The 19881-nt window shown below is 42.4% G+C and overlaps 1 long non-coding RNA gene across 1 annotated transcript in view; it reads left to right on the top strand.

The window, feature by feature from the left end:
- LOC109532010 (uncharacterized) overlaps positions 1-9190 on the top strand; it is a 44657-nt gene extending 35467 nt beyond the window's left edge. Inside the window, exon 3 of the long non-coding RNA XR_002171292.1 lies at positions 8884-9190. This is a non-coding gene — a long non-coding RNA (uncharacterized LOC109532010). The remainder of the gene's footprint in view (positions 1-8883) is intronic.
- Positions 9191-19881: the final 10691 nt, after the last annotated feature.

The raw sequence follows: 19881 nt of genomic DNA, 5'->3' as shown, positions 1-19881 counted from the left end.
TGGTTGCATGCCATCACCACATGCATTATAACTGCGCTCCCGTACGTGAATGATAGATGATCATTATACTTTCTGTTTTCACAACATTGGACTTTTGTTTATGCTGAAGTGTATTCCAAGAAAATTCCAGTGCTGTTTTTTTTTTCTGAAGCATGCTCTTCCATGGCAACACACACCTGAAGGCAGCCCCAGGCACTGCTTGCATAATTAGCTGTTGCCTCAAGGACAGAACTATCTTACAACTGATAACATTTGGCCCGCTTCTGAAGTATTCTGCTCTCATGCTGTTTCCAGTTTATATTTGGGAGATAGATTCAAAAAATAAATATAAAATCCAGGGACTCTTACTTTTTGTCTGCTTTAAACTGGATACATATACTGACATTCAGGCTGAATTTGATTATTTCCCCATTATCAAAGTCAGAAAAGTCTCGATTTTCAGATGTGTCTAAAATATAATCCTGACCAATTATGCGGCCTGATGATTCTGACTTTCCAAACCAATCCGCTCAGAGCTGACAATCGTAAATTTTAAGGCAAGGTTCTCGGGAACACCAACAATAAACAAACAAAATGTCAGGAAGCCAATAATGCGAAGCCAAAGATCAAGAGCAATAAGAAAAAATCAAAACATTTACAAAGTACAATCTATGACTAATGACAGCAACTGTAGGGAGTATCGAGAAGGTCGAGAAAACAACACTTGAAGCACTTCAGCGAGCAAGGTCAATAATCTGACAAGAGACCAGACAGCTTGGCAGTCCTTAAATACAGTGAAACTCCTCTACAACGAAATCATGTTTGCAGCAAGAAATTTTTCACAACATGGGTTTTTTCACTGTCGCAAATTTGATCTCAGATGTAAACACACACACACACACAAACGTATTTGTATACGCACACACAAATGTATGTGTACTCTTTATTTTTATTCCAATACTGCATAAGTATGAGCATACACTTATTTGACACTTCATATAGTCAGTGTAGAAAGAAAAAAAGGGAAAGAAATTGCGAAATTAACGATTAGCATTCACTTTCACTTACATCAATTTCTTGGATAATGTCTTTTATTTTGCTTCCTCCGTCTTTCATTTTGATCCCTTTTACCCTCTCTTCCAGCGTCAGAGCTCTTCTTGTCTTAGCTGCTTGACATCCAAAGGTCCGTTTTGTAGCCATTTTAGCAATGCAACGTTCTTGCTGCGTCTGAAACTAACAATAACAAATACTTCCTGGACTACTGCGCATGTGTAAACCAGTGTGGTGGTTGCTGTTGCCGTTTCCGAACAAAGCAGTAGAGGTCGCTGTTGGATTAGACTTCGTTGTAGTGAATCTCGTCGCGAGGCAAGAGCAGAGAAAGTTATGTTTAATTTGTTTATATGGGTTTAGTTCAAAAGCAATATCGGCATCGACCAAATCTCTCTGAAACTTCGTAGCCCTTTCACATATTATTCCTTCGTTAATATCACCAGTGAGCTGTCTTTCATTTATCCACAATTATTGCCTTTTTTTTCTCAAGACTCGTACAGACGGTAGATTTTGCCAACCCAAACTGCAGAGCAAGATGAGAAACATGAATGACACTCATCTTTATCCTTATTTTTTTTTCTCACCAGTAAGAAAATTAAGTTATTCACGTTCGAGTTTCTTTAGAGCCATACCGAGGACTCACGACAAAAAGGAAGACATTCGTGAAATATGTGACGAAGAGCAGTGACTCAACAACTGAGCATTTCGCATGCATGCGGTGGCTGTCCACAAACTGAAGCCATATTTGTTTGGAACTCTTGAACCCATTTGTTTGCGAACAGTCTCATTCATGACCCAGGCCTTGCAGTCTAGTCTTGGAAGGCCATTTTTTATTTTTTATTTTTGCCTTCAGTTGTTGCTTGTCCTATCCTGCCAGTGCCTTTGACACTTAGTAATCCGCCGAATCTGTCCTGACCCCTGCTATGTATTGATTACCATGGAATCGAGACTTCCTATTTTCCCAAACTTGACTATTCTCTGGAGGCGCACGTGTCTTGAACAGATCTCCTTATGGCTTCCTGAGGGATAGCTAAGCAGTTAGAAATGGACTGGCTGTTATCCTCCCATCTGGCAAGCACACTTCATACAGAGTGTAGGTATGAATTTATTTACCCACTCGCACACGGGCAGACATTCCAACACAAACCGAGCCACAAGAATGCCCATAGAGACTCACACGCGTACACACACACATATGGGCACGCTCTCACACTCGCCCTCAGCAGTCACGCCTTTCTGTAGGAATCTCCTCTGGGTTCTGCGTCCAAGGTGAGCGCGCAGGCTGGCAGCTCCTGAGGAGTTGCTCGGAACAGATAGCTGAGCGAAGCTATTAAAATACGGGCAGGAATTTCCCTTATCTCGCCCACGGAGGCAGCTTGCGCCGCTTTGTGCTATTATGGAGATAAAATGCGCGGGGCTCGGAATAAGTGGGAGGCAGTGGGGAGGGAGAGGTTGGGTAGGGAAGGCGTTAGAACGTCAGATTTATGGAGCTAGGGAAGCTTAAGGTTATTAAAATTGGAAGATTACCGGACTGCGAAATTGTTGAAGTTTTTACGAGAAGTTGGGGGATTTAACCCATATTTAATAGCATAGCATTAGGAAACCCGTGCTATACATTATTTCTAATTCAGTCTTACCCTTTCAGCTCTCTTGAAATGCTCTTTATTCCTTTTCTCTCTGACCAAATCAAGCTTCTCTGAGAGCTTCATTTAGAGGTGCGCAGTCATCATCCACTCATCCACTTACCCGGATCCAAGCTAACGGGCATGCTAGCTAACATTCTCGGTAGCAACTGCTGCTTATTTTATCTACCATGCTTAGAGGACTGATTCTATTCAGACATATTCAGAATCAAAATGGGGATTTAATCGAAGCATAAAATATTCAACAAAACAGTAAGGATTCAGGTTACGTAGCATTCCCTTTTTTTGTTTTTTCAATAATTTGTTTAGCTCTCGCTTCATCACATTTTATCAGGCCAGTGTAGACAGCAAAGGTGATTTTATTTCATATTCTAAAATAAAACTGTTCCACACAACTGTGTGTCACTAGTTTGACAAACTAATATTAAGTTGATAAAGCACTTTCTGTGTGCTGAACAAGCAAAATAAAAAGTGTGCTGGGCAGCAAGATTGGACTAGTGTTTGGAATATCTGCCCCATAGTTGTTCGGTTCAGGGTTCAAATCTTGTTTTCTGAATTTTCTGTGAGTACATACTGAAAACCTGCATGCTAGATGAATTCAAGACTCTGAATTGCCACTAATTGTGAATGGCTGTTTCTCTCCATGTTCCCTGTGATTGGCCGGCAACCAATCCAGAGTGGAGCCAGCCGCACTCTAGAACTAAAATGAGAGAAAATTATGATAACAGACCTAATGTGATTTGATCTTACATTACTCCATTGCCAAAAAATAAATAAATCTACAGGTATTTGGCTTCTACAAATTGATGCATGGCTACCCTGAAGATATCGGTGAATTTGACATTTTGTATTCCTGAGAGTTGCTTCTCTTCCCTCTTCCTTTCACGCGCACATCAAACAGGTGAGAATTTATCTCCCCTCCGCCTGTACACACCAACACACATTACACAGCGCTACAATGTGCACTTTTCATCCCCCCGCAAAGCAATTAAAATGGATGTATCACTCCAGATCCACAACAGCAATGGGATGTACGTCTTCAATGTGATCTATTTGAATCATGCCTATTTTAGATGTTTCCCATTTTCTGCAGCACTTGACACACAGTATCATATTTTACAATACATAACATGTCTTGCATAAGTCAGTTCTTTGCAATGCGGCTTTTGATATTCCTCAACACTGGAGGCTGCGATCCTCCACGACACTTCATTTGAGACACAACAAACTAACAGCACGTATCCACGGCGTGGTGTCTGCGGATTCTTAAAAAAGTCTTCCAGTGGATTTAATCCTTTGAAATCAGCAATTCAAACGTATGGTAGAAGTTGAAAATAAGGAGCTTCTTGTCTTGCCTTTGTTATTCTTTGTCACATAGTGGCATAAATTGCATTTGTAAAGTGTTTAGCGTTTTAGCCTAACGGAGAGTGGAATGAGCGTACACTGCTTTTTTGGGAGGGGGTCGGGGTGAATATTTAATAACTTAATATTTTCATGCTTAGCTACCAAAATACAATTGTCAAAACTAGCTAAAAAAAAGAACATATCAAGGAAGGTAAGTTTTTGATTTTGTATAACAAGACAGTGTGTGGCAGCTTTACAGAATACATACTACCATACACAGTATCTGCCAAAATAAGTATAAGCAGCAAGAATAGTCAGAAAAATTGTTTCATGGAACAAATATTTACGTAGCATTACTAAATGCTGCTCCCCGCGAGCTAAATGCAGTTTAACAAATATGTTGACCACTTTCTTTCTTTCTACTGCATGGGAAGTGGAGCACTCGCCCGTCCTGCAGTGTAGGTTAAGCTCCGTTTCGGCGACGGTGAGAATGTAAGCATGAATGCACCCATATAATATTCACAGCACTTCACTTTTTCCACATTCTATGTACCAACCTTTCAAAAAAATAAATAAAAACAGAATCACAACATGCTACAAAGAGGAATGGGAGAAACAGCCCAAAGATAGGCGTCTCAACTCTAAGCATCATATACAAGTACAAAAAGACTTGAGGCATCAACAAAAGGCTGTGATTATGCGATGTCTTTGTTTCTTTATTTATTTATAATACATTTGAAAACAAACATTTTGAATTTTGTCGTTATGGAGTGCTGTGAGTAGCATTCTAAGGAAAAATGCAATGGAAAAAAAACAAAAAAAAATGTTTGACATAGGGCCGTGCGTAACAAAACATGGAAAAAGCAAAGAGCTGTGACTACTTTCTGGGTTCGCCGATTGACTAGTGACCAGTTCAGGTCATCGTCTGCGTTTGCCCGAAGTCGACCCTAAAGAGGATTCGGCAGTAAAGAAAATGGATAGCTGGCTTGAGCCCCCATCACCCACTCGTAGTGGATGATAAATTTGATGGATGTGGCTTTAAAATGTCTTTTTAAAAAGTCTTCAATCTGGCTTCCTTGAAGCAGCAGATAGCTTGCAAAAAGTTGTGTGGATTTATGAATGCTAACTTCCTTCGCGGTTGCTAAAGGAAGACACGGTTCATATGGACTGTAAAAGTGACCTCTGTTTAGGAACATCCACAGGCTGATTTGTGCTTGAACTCTAAATTCTAAGATATGCTAGCCTTTTTTATTTTAAACATGAAACAAGCAGACAAAGTCAGACGGACTTCTCAAGGAAATTGTCCCTGTGATAAAAAGTCTTCACTGCAATTGTTTTGGGATTTGCGTCCCATGACAATAGGAAGACATCTATTTGCAAGACAATTTGCAATATGGAATTACTTTATTTAATTACTCTCTAATCATGTTTTCATAACATTTACGGCAATTCATTTTTAAACACATATAATATATTGAAGGGTGGTCCGGTGGTCCAGTGGTTAGCGCGTTAACCTCATAGTGGAGTTTGCATGTTTTCCCCGGGCCTATGTGGGTTTTCTCCGGGTACTCCGGTTTCCTCCCACATTCTAAAAATGCATGGTAGGTTAATGGAACACTCTAAATTGTCCCTAGGTGTGAGTGTGAGCGCGGATGGTTGTTTGTCTCTGTGTGCCCTGCGATTGGCTGGCAACCGGTTCAGGGTGTCCCTTGCCTCCTGCCTGAAGACAGTTGGGATAGGCTCCAGCACTCCCCACGACCCTTGTGAGGATAAGCGGATCTGAAAATGGATGGATGGATAATATATTGAGAGAGCGAAGAGCAATGGATAATACCAAATTGTTGTTCAAACTCTGTCACACCTAACAGCATGCTGAACCCTCTGCTCTGTCAAACTCGTTTTTGGCGCGGGCCACATTATGTTTACTGTTTCCCTTGGGGGGCCGTTATGACTGAAACTATATAAAGAAGTCAAGAATGTTTTATTTCATTATTATTTCGGTAACAGTAATGAGGGGTTTGGTAACAAGACAATGCAATATGTCGCTGATTTATTACAAATGAAAATTTGAAATTTTGGGAGAGATTTTGTCATCTTTGATTTGCTTTCGCGGGCTACTTACAATGATGTGGCGGGCCACATCTGGCCCCCGGGCCTTGAGTTTGATACTCGTGGCTTATAGGAAACAAATCTCATTTTTAAAACTAGCAAATTTATCTTCTCACAATAAACTTGAATCATCATGTCCAAAATGTACATTATAGAATGAAACTACAGCCGTTGCTTTCAGTAGGCTTAAAAAGCAGGATTACAGTGGATAACTTCCAAACATTTTCAGCAAAATCTGTGGTGCGCCGGAATACAGAGCCAAGTCAACCAACAGCTGGCCACCCCCTTTGAAAGATCAGGAGACCTTGAGCATGTTTCACGCTTACTTTGTACTTGTATTCTGCTCATCCTCTTCTTCTCGTCACCTAATTTGCACAATTTCCCTCCATCCATCATGGAGTGCGGTGAGAAGCAGCACACACACCCCCAACTGTGATCTGAGGCTTGTGGAACTTTTTCTCCGCCGGCCAGCAAACTTATTTGTCTGCATATATTTGGATGTTTATGCATCCTCATTGATGTGCCTGCGCTGGTGAAAATATTCCACACATGTCAATGACTGAATGTGTGGTTGCATTTTACAGAGTGGCAAGAATAAATTAGTTCACCGTGGTCATCTACACTATGTCATGTTGCTCATGGAAGCACTTGAATGGAATCCTTTTAATGGCTGTAATTGCAAATAGTCAAGTGCTAGTTGACCGGCTAATTGTTTGGGGCACATCCATCTGATAATTACACTGGTCAACAGCAAATTTTAATCGGCGATGGCTTCACGTGTCCCTAAATGTAGTTTTCATGCTGATTTCGAAAATGTCTTTACTCTTTTTTTTAGCGCATTGTTTTTTTGGGAGATATTTTCATTTTTTTTGTTTTTAAGTTTGACTTGTAAAAGCTCACATCATACGTATTTTACTGTGCATTGTAATTTATAGCTGTGACGTTTCAGAAAAAAAAAAAATTCTACTTTAAAACTACCAAATGCTGTTGCCTGAAGATCAGGCCGCTAACTTTATGCTAACAATGTCATGGGAAAAAAAAACATTGAGTTTGAAACAAGCTCATGTTTAAGTCACATTTTTGCTTGCCGCTACTTGTAAATGAAGGTACCACTTTACATAAATTATTTTCTCAGATTTTGTACATCTTTCTCTTTGCTTCATAAAAAGGGAACCATTTAATTTTTATTTTTTTTACACAAATGAGGAAGGACGCCAAACTCTATATATACAATATAATATACAAATACGTCTTGATGACCCAATTTTCCACATGAAAAAGAATCCTATTTGTGTAATCTAGTAGTTTTATCCGTCTTTATATTGGTACTAACTTGTCCAACTGTAAACTTTGGGTGTCCAGAACTTAAGTCCTCCCACTCTTTGGGATCCACCGAGGATGTCCCCTCCTGGGACGCTACGCCCACACCTCCCAGTGGGGAGGGGGCGGCCGGGTGGAAGTGTGTCATATACAGTATATCTGGGAACATATGGAAGCATCCCGAGAGGGGAGTTGAAATGAACTCACAGCGTCTTCATAACAAATTGTTGATGATAATTAACTGAAAAGCAGAATACAATCATTATGGCTAACTAATGACTTTGGTAGGACACACAGGCAGGGAAGGCGCCCAGCGTACGCTCTGTGCTGGGAAGCTGCCTGCATGTCATTTATTTCCTGCAGTATCTGCTTCCAGCACACTCATGCGTAGCAGCCAACGGGCTCCTTCTGCTCCTTTATCATGCGCGCTGATATTCACGCAGTGGAGTGCAAAGGGAGTAAACATACACACACGCATGCGCGCGCGCACAAAAAAACAAAACAAAACAATGAAAAGTGGGTTCTAAAATAAGAGTGTGGCGATTGCAGTTTAACCTCTCGGCTCCTCCGGAGAGTAACAGTGACTCTCCGGCGCCTCGCTTATATTGCCTAACGATAGCCATCTTGGTGTCTCCGCTGGCAGCTTCATTCAACATCAACACGCATTGGCAAACGTCTACCTCACTAACACACTCACCGCTGATCAGGAGACAATGATAAAAGGAATTTTGAGACTGCGAACACTGCTAACATCACGACTAGTATTACTGTTTAACAGTAGTAGCTGGAGGGCATCCACTCAATGATCCATCCATCCAGCCATTTTCCAATCCGCTTATCCTCACAAGGGTCGCGTTGTCCGATTTACCCCAGTGGAAAAAGACCAGCATTTTTCGGGAAAAGAAAATTGGAGTGTTAAAAAAATAAATACACTTTTTTCCCCTCCATTCCATTTTAATGGGCGGCAATCATATGCAGATTTTCGCTAGTCTCGGGCTGGCCCAGTCCCATCAATGGAATAGACCACTGTACACATGAAGAATACAGAATTGTGCCATCAGAGAAAGAAGCTCCACCTTTTGCCATGCAGAAGTACGTGTAACATCATTCCGAAAAGGCCTATTTAGATGCTTTATTCCATTATGCATTGATTTGCTGATCAGAAATGGTAAAACCATGGCTGAGGTCTGTGCTCTTATACATGTGTTGAATTCTAACTTGTTGAACGTAACCTAAAGTCATGTTTTAACAAAGAAGGGCGTGCTCAAGCGCAAAGCTGTAGTTTGCTCGAATTCTGGCGGTTAGGTCAACAGCTCCCTCTTGAGGTGGCAGTTTAGCGGCGCCCACCTGTCGCCGCGGTGTCATCATTCAAGCCCACTTTTTACAACATCAATTCCTTGAAATCCTCTCACTTCTGCACCTCTGCCTCCACCCACAGCCCTCTCCAGCCCTCAATCCATCACTGTCCCGCTGATCAATAATCAATCTGCAGGGGCCGAGGCCAGTGGCCCGGTGCCATCCGTCTCCATCGGCGAACACGGGGGCGAGAGGCGGCGAGTGCGCGAGAAAGAGATGGGAGAGGAGGAGACAGAGTTCAATCCATCCCCAATACGCGGTCAAGTCTGCTCTGCTGGTATGGATCATCATTTGGAGAGGTGTAATTGCTGGTCAAAAGGGTGGGGGGGGGGGATTCTACAGGGGGGTACACGGGCTGCATCAATAACATTTCGACAGGCCATGCTGTCCCTTCATCCTAACCCCCGTCCAAGCTCCTGTATGACCCACTTTACCTCCTTTTCTTCCTCACCACCATATTTGCCCCCCCCCTTTCAATTTCACGATTCACCCAGTAAAAAGGAGCATCATTGATTACTCCTCCTGTAAAGTTGGATTTGTGCTTCAGTTATACACTAGAAAAATGATCACCACTAAAGTAAAATGCCCCCGAAAGTCCATTCATCTATTTCATTTTCCATTATTGATTGTCCTTAACAGAGATGGGCACCGTACTTTATTTTCCCCGTCCGTCCTCCGTCCATTTAAAGTGCTTCTGTCCCAGTTTGCACAAAACCAAAATAATTACGATGATAGAATAATAATAATTTTAAAAACTTTACTTTTATACATTCTAGCCACCAGCATGGTGGGCCAGTACCGAGTGATACAACACAGCCAACTTTCTTAACTGGCTGGATTGATCATTTGTGAAATGCGGGTCCGTAGGCACTTTATGTTGTCTGACTGAACACTAGGTGGCAGTCTTGTTGTAAAAATATTGTTCAGATGAAATAGCCTGTTAAGAAAATAGCCTTTGGCTACAGTCTGGCTTTGTTATTTTGCCTCCTGAAAAGCCTTCCCCAGAAAAATGGTTCGGCTTCTGGCTCACGAATGGACGTGTTATGTCTACGATACTCGCTTATGAAAACTAAATACTCTTTTTCTGTTTATCGAATATAGTCCACCTGCCTTCCAACACATTACAGTTTCCTTTTGGCTAGCTTTGAACATTTCGCAAAGGAAACTCAGCCCTTCTTGCGTCGCTATTCCGTCTCGCTCTGGAAACTAGCTCCTGCTGCTACCTGTGCCAGCTGCCAGCCTCTCCAAACATGCAGCACACCAGCGTACTATACATAGGTGCAAGGAAAATCCCTCTGTAAGAGTTCAATTTGGGGGATGGGTATTACTGTTTATTCAAGTACTTAAGAAATTATGGTATACTGTATTCTGTAGTTATGAGAAGTATGGTATGACGCAAAAGGCTCAACATGATGCATCTTGTGTTTGTTCAGTTTTATGCCAGAGCAACGGAGATAGTGAAACATCACATCTGAATCGCCGCCATAACTTTTGGCCGCAACTCTAATTGAATTCTTACGTGTTGAAGTAAAGAACACACAGGGAGTGGGTGTTGCAGGCGAAAAGTACTGTTCACGCTAAAGTGTCGGTCCCCTCGGAGCTGAGAAACATTCATCGTTTGACCTGCTCCAGGATGAACGTTCCTCTCCCTCTTCCTGCGCCATCAAGCTGCACTAACTGCGCTGTTAACCTATCCCATGCACCATCTTCAATTAAAACAGCCCTTGGAAAGGAGCTGCTAATTTTAGACTCTGACTCATTCCACCCCGTGGAAGCGTGCGTTTGTGCGGATGCAACATCCACACACTTTCAGTACCTTTCCATCACACTGATAAGCCCAACAATAAATGCAAACTGATTTTTTTTTTTTTTTTTTTAATTGTTCCCCGGTGAAGAGATTTTCCACTACTTGTGCGACATACAACATTGTGCGAGTATACAGAGTTTGAAGGAAGCCAAGTGACAGGAGTGGAGTAATTACATACATACTTTTCTAGGAGGAGTGGGAGCATCTATGAATCTCCTCAGGGCGAGAATTTCATCACACGCAAGACATTTGCGGAGCTGCTTATTGGAGTTTTCATGTTTTATGGCGTGTCATCAAACGGCGCCATGATGAAAGCTCACATTTTTCACATTTAATGTTGCCCATCAGGCTTGTTTAAATGGTTCAAATTTGGTCACAATCAGACAAAATCTTGAGCAGGACAGCTGAAAATTGCCAAACGGAACTGATGAACAGTCGTTTATCGTCGGGGATGTTCCAGTCCCACCCACAATATGTGATTTAGAGGGACTATATTAAAAAAAGTGCCAGCCACTCACATGGCACACATAAATGAACACCTAGCCGCGCTTACAATCACACCTAGGGACAATTTTGAGTGTTCCATTAACCTGCTGTGCATGTTTTGGAGGAAACAGGAGTACCCGGAGAAAAGCCACGCAGGCACAGGGAGAACATGCAAACTCCACACAGGAAGGCCGGAACCGCAATCGAAGCCTGCACCTTTGCACTTTGAGACCGGCATGCTAACCAGTCGACCACCATGCCTTGAATAAATTCAGCACACCATTTTTGTAGTTTGGTGAACCGAGAAATTGGGGAACATTACTAGTGCGAAATGGCTGCAAAACTTCCTGTGTCTTTCTGGGTTTGGGTTCTTGCGACCTTTTTTGTGTGTCTGTTCAGCGTGAAGGTGCCAAACAATTTTCATGTTGTGAGGTGGAACTGGCAAAATTTTTAACTGTCACAGCGCCAATGTTGTCCATCAAGCATTAAAAAAAGCTTAATAATCATTCTTGTATTTGGAAAAGACCTAAAAAATGGCAATTAGAATACTAAAGAAGCAATTTTATAAGGGCATTCCAACTACAAAGACACTCGGTTGAAACGCAGACTTCTGCCAAGATGGAAAGATGGCGGTGTGTCTATCAACTCAATTACTGGAAAATATGTTCTTTTTATTCACACTGTTGGTGTACTGTATATGCCAAGTCCCAATGGGGCTTGTACTAAAACGCATGAAATGCCAAAGCAACCAACTAACAGGTGAAAACAACATATGCCGTCTTAACACTTTTGCACTGAATGGAAGTAAACGCCGTTGATTGTCACATTGATCAATGAGGGTGTCCATCAAAAGTGAGCTTTATTGTGTATGTAGAAATATATTGTACATACTATATTCAGGGTGCGAATCCATCATAGTAATACCAAATTACCCAAGCTTGACACTGTGTGATTTGACTCGCAAACTAGTGCCGCATGCCGCCACTGACTGCAGAAAACATATTTTTCTTGTGTGCATGCGTGCGTGTGTGTATCATTATTATATTTATGCCACAATGCTGAGTGCAAATAAAAAAGTTGGCAAATATTTGACCTGTAGGTCACTGTATGGTAATATGAACCTTAATCAACCCCCGCCCGCCACCCCAACGCAAGTACACTGAATATACATCCACTGTATGATATGTGAAATGCAAATGAGGGAGGTAGCACGCGTCGGAATCGTTCTGGCCTCCCCCGAAGCTCCCCGTTGCCAGTGTTCCTCATCAATGCTTTCTGCTGAAACATACAATTTGCAATATGCAGTTAATTAGTTGTTGAAGGCTGAGAATAAATCCCATTCTAGACATAATTGTGTGCAGGTTTCCTAAGGGAGCGCGCGCACGTGTGTGTGTGTGTGTGTGTGTGTGTGTGTGTGTGTGTGTGTGTGTGTGTGTGTGTGTGTGTGTGTGGAGTGTGTGTGTGTGTGTGTGCGCGCGCGCGCACACCCGCGCGCGCGCGGTTGTGAGTGAGTGAAGGCTCTTTAATCTTCATTTGATGACTCTTCCAGAGGAGGAAGGAGGCTCGAAGCGCTGAGCGATGAGGAAAAATGGCAGCAGACAAAGTTGAAGGAAGAGATGGTGGTGGCGTGAAAAGAGCAAAAGCAACAGAAAACAGCGTGGGCGGATATACCGAAGACAGATCGAAGGGCGGAGTGGAGAGTGCGAGAAGGCTCTTGACCAAGAACAGTCGTGTTGACACCATGCCACCGTTTCAGAGCCCTTTTCCATTTGGAGTCAAGTGTTCCTCGACAAATGAACTCGAACATGTTTTCTTCATGGGCAACACAGTCGATGAGTGGTTAGCATCTCTCGGGGTGATAATGGTTTTCGATTTCTCATCAGTTTTTTTTTTTAATTCATTCTGTTTTAAATGTTTCTTAGAGCAGGTTTGTTTGTTGTCCCTAGGTTTGAGTGTGACCTCGAGTGGTTGTTTGTTTCAACATGTGTGATTGTGACGTAGCTCCGTGTGCCAATCAGCTGTCATGTCACAATCACAATGTGTACTGCATCAAATGATGCTTTTGCGCTGTACTATTTCTCGTCTTTCCCCGATGCTCATGACATAAATACAGAAAGCGTTGCCACAACAGCAAGTCATTACCAACATGCAGCAGCATGATTAGGAGCAGAATAAGGAGCACATTGGCAAGTTAATGTTATTCACTGTTGTTCTGCTTATTTTTAGTTTTTACTTAGCGCAAACAGTTGACTAGAAAGGAAATAAGTTTGTGGAAGTGCATATGAGGAGAACGGGAACGTGAATCATCTTTTTAGTGTTTGACTTTGTTCAAGCTCAATCATGATTATTATGATTTGTCATGTGTTATTTTGGCACTGTTGTGAACCTGAACCGCGAATCTCGAACCACGAATCCTGAACCGTGAATCCAGAACCACGAATCTTGAACCACGAGTCCAGAACCGTGAATCCTGAACCGCGAATCCTGAACCGTGAACCGCGTATCTTGAGTCGCGAGTCTTGAATCCTGATTAAATAGACGATTCAGTCTATTTAACTCTTTCAGGGACAGTGGTTACTATAGTGGACAGCTTATAACGTTATCAGGTTACAGGGTGCTGTACTACACTGTTTGTATTAAGAGGTGGATTCATTCAGGAAAGCCCACACTGAAAAATTCCAAACTAGTATCACCCTGGTCAGGGAGGAGGAAAGTCTTGAAGGGGCTTCCCTAGGATGGCAGGTGCCAACCTCACCCACTTGGCCACGGTTGCTGAACTCCATGAGAGTAGAGAAATGTACAGACTTCCAAGATTTTGTACAAAGTCTCCCCATGAGTGTACGCTGGCATGCTTACACACTGTAACATTGCTGCACATGTACTGTATGTGCAGTGCCAACCGACGCTTGAGGAAATGAAGTGTGCTCACGCTGCGTGGGCACAGAGTGACGCGGATTATTCCATACGACTCATGTGAAGCATATACTGTCACAGCATTTTTTTTTTTTTAAATGTTACTAAAATGTGAGAATGGAAGTGCCTTTTTGTTGACCTTGGCCAACTTTGCCTGAACAAAACAGAACTTGGCAATCACTGTGGCGATGATTCACATTGATGACTCGGAACTGTATTACCATATGATGGCGAGGGGCTGACAGCGAGGGGCCGATGATGGGTGGCGGTTAAACAGAGGACTGCTGAGGGGGTGGCTGGGGGAGGAAGCATTTGGGTGAAGGGCACTCCTGGACCAGGATGATGAAGGGAGCCTTCGAAGGACAGATGGGAATGAGATTGGCGAATCAATACCATCCAAGGGTGTTTTGTTATTAACGCATACAGCGAGGAGCCCCCATTTAACACTCCACACTTGACTGCTCCTGCGCATGCATGCGCACACACACACACACACACAAACACACACTGATTATTAATACACACACACACACACAGATTATTAATACACACACACACACACAAACACACACACAGATTATTAATCAAAGGCACACTTAAGTAACTAATGCACGTGCAGGTGACCTTTATCGCGCGTGTGACTTGACGACACCTAAACTTACTCTAAGCTTTGACTTCACCCTCAAACGTCTTTATTTGCTGGCGTCCTTGAGAAGGCCAAACCATAAACTTTGGTGACTTAAGCAGGGCCAAATACAAAATAATTGGGCCAAATTTGAGCATTTCCACACCGTGCATCCAAATTTATGATTGCATGTCTCCAAAAAAGATCATTTATGATATCTCATGGTTGAGGGTGTGTTAAGAGTCCCTCCCCCCCACCCCCTTGGTCTTCTCAGAAAACAGTCGAGCCACCTTGTCTACTTATCTCTCCGACTGTACTTCTTGCCAGTTGGGATGCCCTGTGGAACCAATGCTGCTCCTCACGAGTCAATATTGGTATCACAGACATGTTCTGGTTTAGAGTAGACTTGCACGTCAATTGAATTCAGTGGGTGTGCGAGCTTGAACTATGGCCTCCGCAAGACCTCTTGACTGTTTCCAAGCTATCATCGCCACTGTCTCCACAAGTGATGTGTCGGTCGCGAACGAGCCAGGACAAAGAGCCGGCTCTTTGAAGTGAACGATGAGAGCCGGCACCCTCCCTCGAGAGCCGGCTCTGTCATTTCTCCTCTCTCTCTCTCTCTCTCTCTCTCTCTCTCTCTCTCTCTCTCTCTCTCTCTCTCTCTCTCTCTCTCCCTCCCTCCCCCCCCTCTCTATGTCGCTTTCTCTTTTTCACGTGTCTGAAGCAAGGTTTGGCAGTGGCTCAGCTGCCGTGCTCAGAGAGGTAGACCAGAAGAGAAAGGGGAGGGCGAGGGGCTTGGAAGGGACTGCACGGAGTGCATGCTGAGCACATGCTCCGTTGCGTCTGCGCAGCCACAGACAGAACGCTAAAAACGCCTTACTATATATGATCGTTTTTTTCGGATAAAAACGCCTTACGATACAGGGTCGTTTTTTTCGGCTAAAAACGCCTTACGAGACATGGTCATTTTTTCCGTTTTAAAATGCCTTACTATACATGGTCGTTTTTTTTCGGCTAAAAACGCCTTACTATACATGGTCGTTTTTTTCGGGTTAAAATGCCTTACTATACATGGTTGTTTTTTTTCCAACAAAAACGCCTTACCAAACATGGTCGTTTTTTTCGGCTAAAAACGCCTGACTATACATGGTCGTTTTTTTTTCAGCTAAAAACGCCTTACTATATATGGTCGTTTTTTTCGGGTTAATACGCCTGACTATACATGGTCGGTTTTTTCCCGCTAAAAACACCTTTCTATACATGGTCATTTTTTTCGTCTAAAAACGCCTTACTATACATGGTCGTTTTTTTCGGCTAAAAACGCCTGACTATACATGGTCGTTTTTTTTTCAGCTAAAAACGCCTTCCTATACATGGTCGTTTTTTTCGGCTAAAAACGCCTGACTATACATGGTCGTTTTTTTTTCAGCTAAAAACGCCTTCCTATACATGGTCGTTTTTTTCGGCTAAAAACGCCTGACTATACATGGTCGTTTTTTTTTCAGCTAAAAACGCCTTCCTATACATGGTCGTTTTTTTCGGCTAAAAACGCCTGACTATACATGGTCGTTTTTTTTTCAGCTAAAAACGCCTTCCTATACATGGTCGTTTTTTTCGGCTAAAAACGCCTGACTATACATGGTCGTTTTTTTTTCAGCTAAAAACGCCTTCCTATACATGGTCGTTTTTTTCGGCTAAAAACGCCTGACTATACATGGTCGTTTTTTTTTCAGCTAAAAACGCCTTCCTATACATGGTCGTTTTTTTCGGCTAAAAACGCCTGACTATACATGGTCGTTTTTTTTTCAGCTAAAAACGCCTTCCTATACATGGTCGTTTTTTTCGGCTAAAAACGCCTGACTATACATGGTCGTTTTTTTTTCAGCTAAAAACGCCTTCCTATACATGGTCGTTTTTTTCGGCTAAAAACGCCTGACTATACATGGTCGTTTTTTTTTCAGCTAAAAACGCCTTCCTATACATGGTCGTTTTTTTCGGCTAAAAACGCCTGACTATACATGGGTTTTTTTTTCGGCGAAAAAACCTTACTATACATGGTTTTTGGGCTAAAAACGCCTAACTATACATGGTCGTTTTTTTGGGGATAAAAACGCCTTACTATACATGGTGGGTTTTTTTCCGCTAAAAACGCCTTTCTATACATGGCCGTTTTTTTTGGGGGGCTAAAAACGCCGTACTATACATGGTCGTTTTTTTGGGGCTAAAAACGCCTAACTATACATGGTCGGTTTTTTTGGGCCAAAAATGCCTTACTATACATGGTCGTTTTTTTGGGGCTAAAAACGCCTAACTATACATGGTCGGTTTTTTCGGCTAAAAACGCCTTACTATACGTGGTCGTTTTTTTTGGCTCAAAACGCCTTACTATACGTCGTCGTTTTTTTTCGTCTAAAAACACCTTAATATACATGGTCGCTATTTTCGGCTAAAAACGCCTTACTATATACATGGTTGTTTTTTTTTCGGCGAAAAACGCCTTACGATACATGGTCGTTTTTTTCGGGTTCAAACGCCTCACAATACATGGTCATTTTTTTCGGCTAAAAACGCCTTTCTGTACACGGTCGTTTTTTTCGGCTAAAAACGCCTTACTATAAATGGTCATTTTTTTCAGCTAATAATGCCTTTCTATACATCAGGGGTGTATAACATACGGCCAGAACCGGCCCGCAAGGAGGTTTGATCAGGCCCCACAGGATATATTAAAAGTGAAAAAATGCACAAAAGACACAGAATGAATATGTTTATTAAGGTGCAATTCGTGGAATATCCGCTAGGGGGACACACTGTTTTGATCAGAGGAAAAGACAACATTGTTTTGATCAGAGAAGAAGACAACAGCAGCCTCAGTCTGTCACTGAGACAGACCCAACACAGCAGACACTATCAAGGACATGTGAATACAGTATTTCATTCTTTACACATATTATAGCACTCTCCTTAATTTGTAAGGTGGAGGCAGGGATTACATTTAGATTTTATATGCTCGTGTAAATGGTTTAAAAATTCCTTTCTTTATAAATCTCGTTTAATCTTAAAAGTGCATTCCTATATTTTTCAAGACCAATTACTTGTTAAGGTTTTGTGCCTTTGTACAGTCAGTGGGATCAGTTGCAATGCATATACTGTATGTGAATGATAAAAGTACATTGCACATTTGTCTCAGGAAATCTTAGGTGCTTCATGAAATGTTTTGTAAAAGATTCATTCATTCATTCACTTTCTGAACCGCTTCCTTCCAGAAGGCTGTTCGAAAACCGAATTGTTTGAAAACCGAAACCATGCTCTTTTTAAAATGAAAATGTTTATTGAACATGTCTGCTCACAATGGAAAGCAACATGAGGAAGCGTCACTTCCTCGTGTAAGGAAGGCGAGAGGGGTAAAATGGTGCATTCAAGTGCCCAGTTTGTTCGAGAACCAAAATTTGTTTGTCATCCGAGACATAAAAAACTAAAATTTTTGGTCGAAAACCGAATTGGATGAGAACCGAGACGTTCGAAAACCGAGGTTTGACTGTATGTGAATGATGAAAGTAAATTGCACATTTGTCGAAGGAAATCTTAGGTGCTTCATGAAATGTTTTGTAAAAGATATGTTGATTTAATTTCAACATTTTCCGAGTGTTCTTGTGCATCTTTAGACCAAAACAAAGGAAACACATTATTTTGGTTATTTATAGCAGAGTATGGTATAATGTTTAATGGTCCGGCCCACTTGACATCTACCGAGGCCGTATGTGGCCCACGATGTGAAATGAGTTTGACACCCAAGAAAGCTAAATGACAAAACGACACGATCTCTTTGTGCAACTCATCTTCAGTCGAAAACGAAGTTGGCTTTGCAAACTATCTCATGATCTCAGGATGGCATTCTGAAGGCAGGCAGTAGGAAATACTAGCGTGCTCGATGGGTTACGGGTGAGGTTGGAGTGCCGTCACATCGCCCACGAGAGACGCCAATCGTCTCACCAATTATGTTGTACCTCGTATGGTCGGCTGCCTTTGACTACATATAAAAAATTTGAAATTTTCGCAGCAGAATGGCCAAATGGTAAAAGACCTCGCGTGGTGATCAGGCGAACCAAGCTGGTAAGAAGTCTCATTTCAACAAGCCTCATGTCATTATTCAGAGTTGAAGGAAGATTGTTCTTGGGTCCTCCGTGCCACAAGAGGGAGTAACCTGCTCACCGCCAGAGTCCACCTACGAGCACAGACCTGCAGGCAACACTTTTTGCTCTTCTTCCTGTTATTCGCAAGGTGCTGAAGTAAAACTTTGGGCCAGCCTGAAAAGTAGGAGACATTTACACTCGTTCAATGCACCATCATGACTACTTTTTTGACTTTTTTTTTCTCCCCCAGGCAGCAGTAAACATGATCGGCTTCTCTCGAAAGACCCAACACAGAGTCTATCTCCCTGGTAAGTTTCACGCCCAACACACCTTTGTCTGCACAAGAAATTGACTTGCGTGTAACTCACGGGTGCCTTTCCTCTCAGGTCAACACACCTGTCCCACGTTCTTCTCAAGAGCTGACCACTTCGCCGCCCAGCAACAAGCAGACTGCCATCCAACTTGCAACTTTTTCCTCTGCTTTTGTGATTGTCTACTCTGCAAAAGAAATAAAGCTTGATTACAAAGAACACTTCAACTCAACTTCATTTTTAAACACATCACCACAATCTAACTTTAAAAAAAAAAAATTTTTCAACAAAATTACTTTGTTTTTTTCTAAAATTTTTTCTGAAGTTTTTTTTCCAACATTTTTTTTCCAAGCAGAAAAATCCAGGAAAGTGGGTGTGGCCTGGCTGGAATGATGGCTGATGATTCGCTAATAGCTGTGAAAGTGGGTGGAGCATGATGATAACATGCTGTGATTGGTGGAAAGGGGAGTGGTTATGCAAATTTGGAGCAACCAGACTGGTCAGAACTTGGGAAAGTGGGCGTGGTTATGCAAATTAGGCCCGTGGATATGCAAATGATTGGCCTCGCCGCGATTGGTGGATGTCAAATTGGGTGTGGTTTGGGGCGGGCATTGAAGCACTTTTCAAAGTCCCACTTGAGTCTTGAGCTCAGACTTGCACTTGGGTCACATCAGACAGCCTTTTCACTGTTCCCGTCGGTTTCACATGACCCAAAAGCTCGATTCCTGGAGTTTCAAGTCATGTGGAGACCAACGGGAACAGTGAAAAGACTGATGTGACTGAAGCGCAAGTCTGAGCTCAAGACTTC

The sequence above is a fragment of the Hippocampus comes genome, unplaced genomic scaffold (assembly GCF_001891065.2).
Source record: "Hippocampus comes isolate QL1 unplaced genomic scaffold, H_comes_QL1_v1.1 scaffold22, whole genome shotgun sequence".
Taxonomy (NCBI): Eukaryota; Metazoa; Chordata; class Actinopteri; order Syngnathiformes; family Syngnathidae; genus Hippocampus; species Hippocampus comes.
This window is presented reverse-complemented; position numbering and strand designations above follow the sequence as displayed.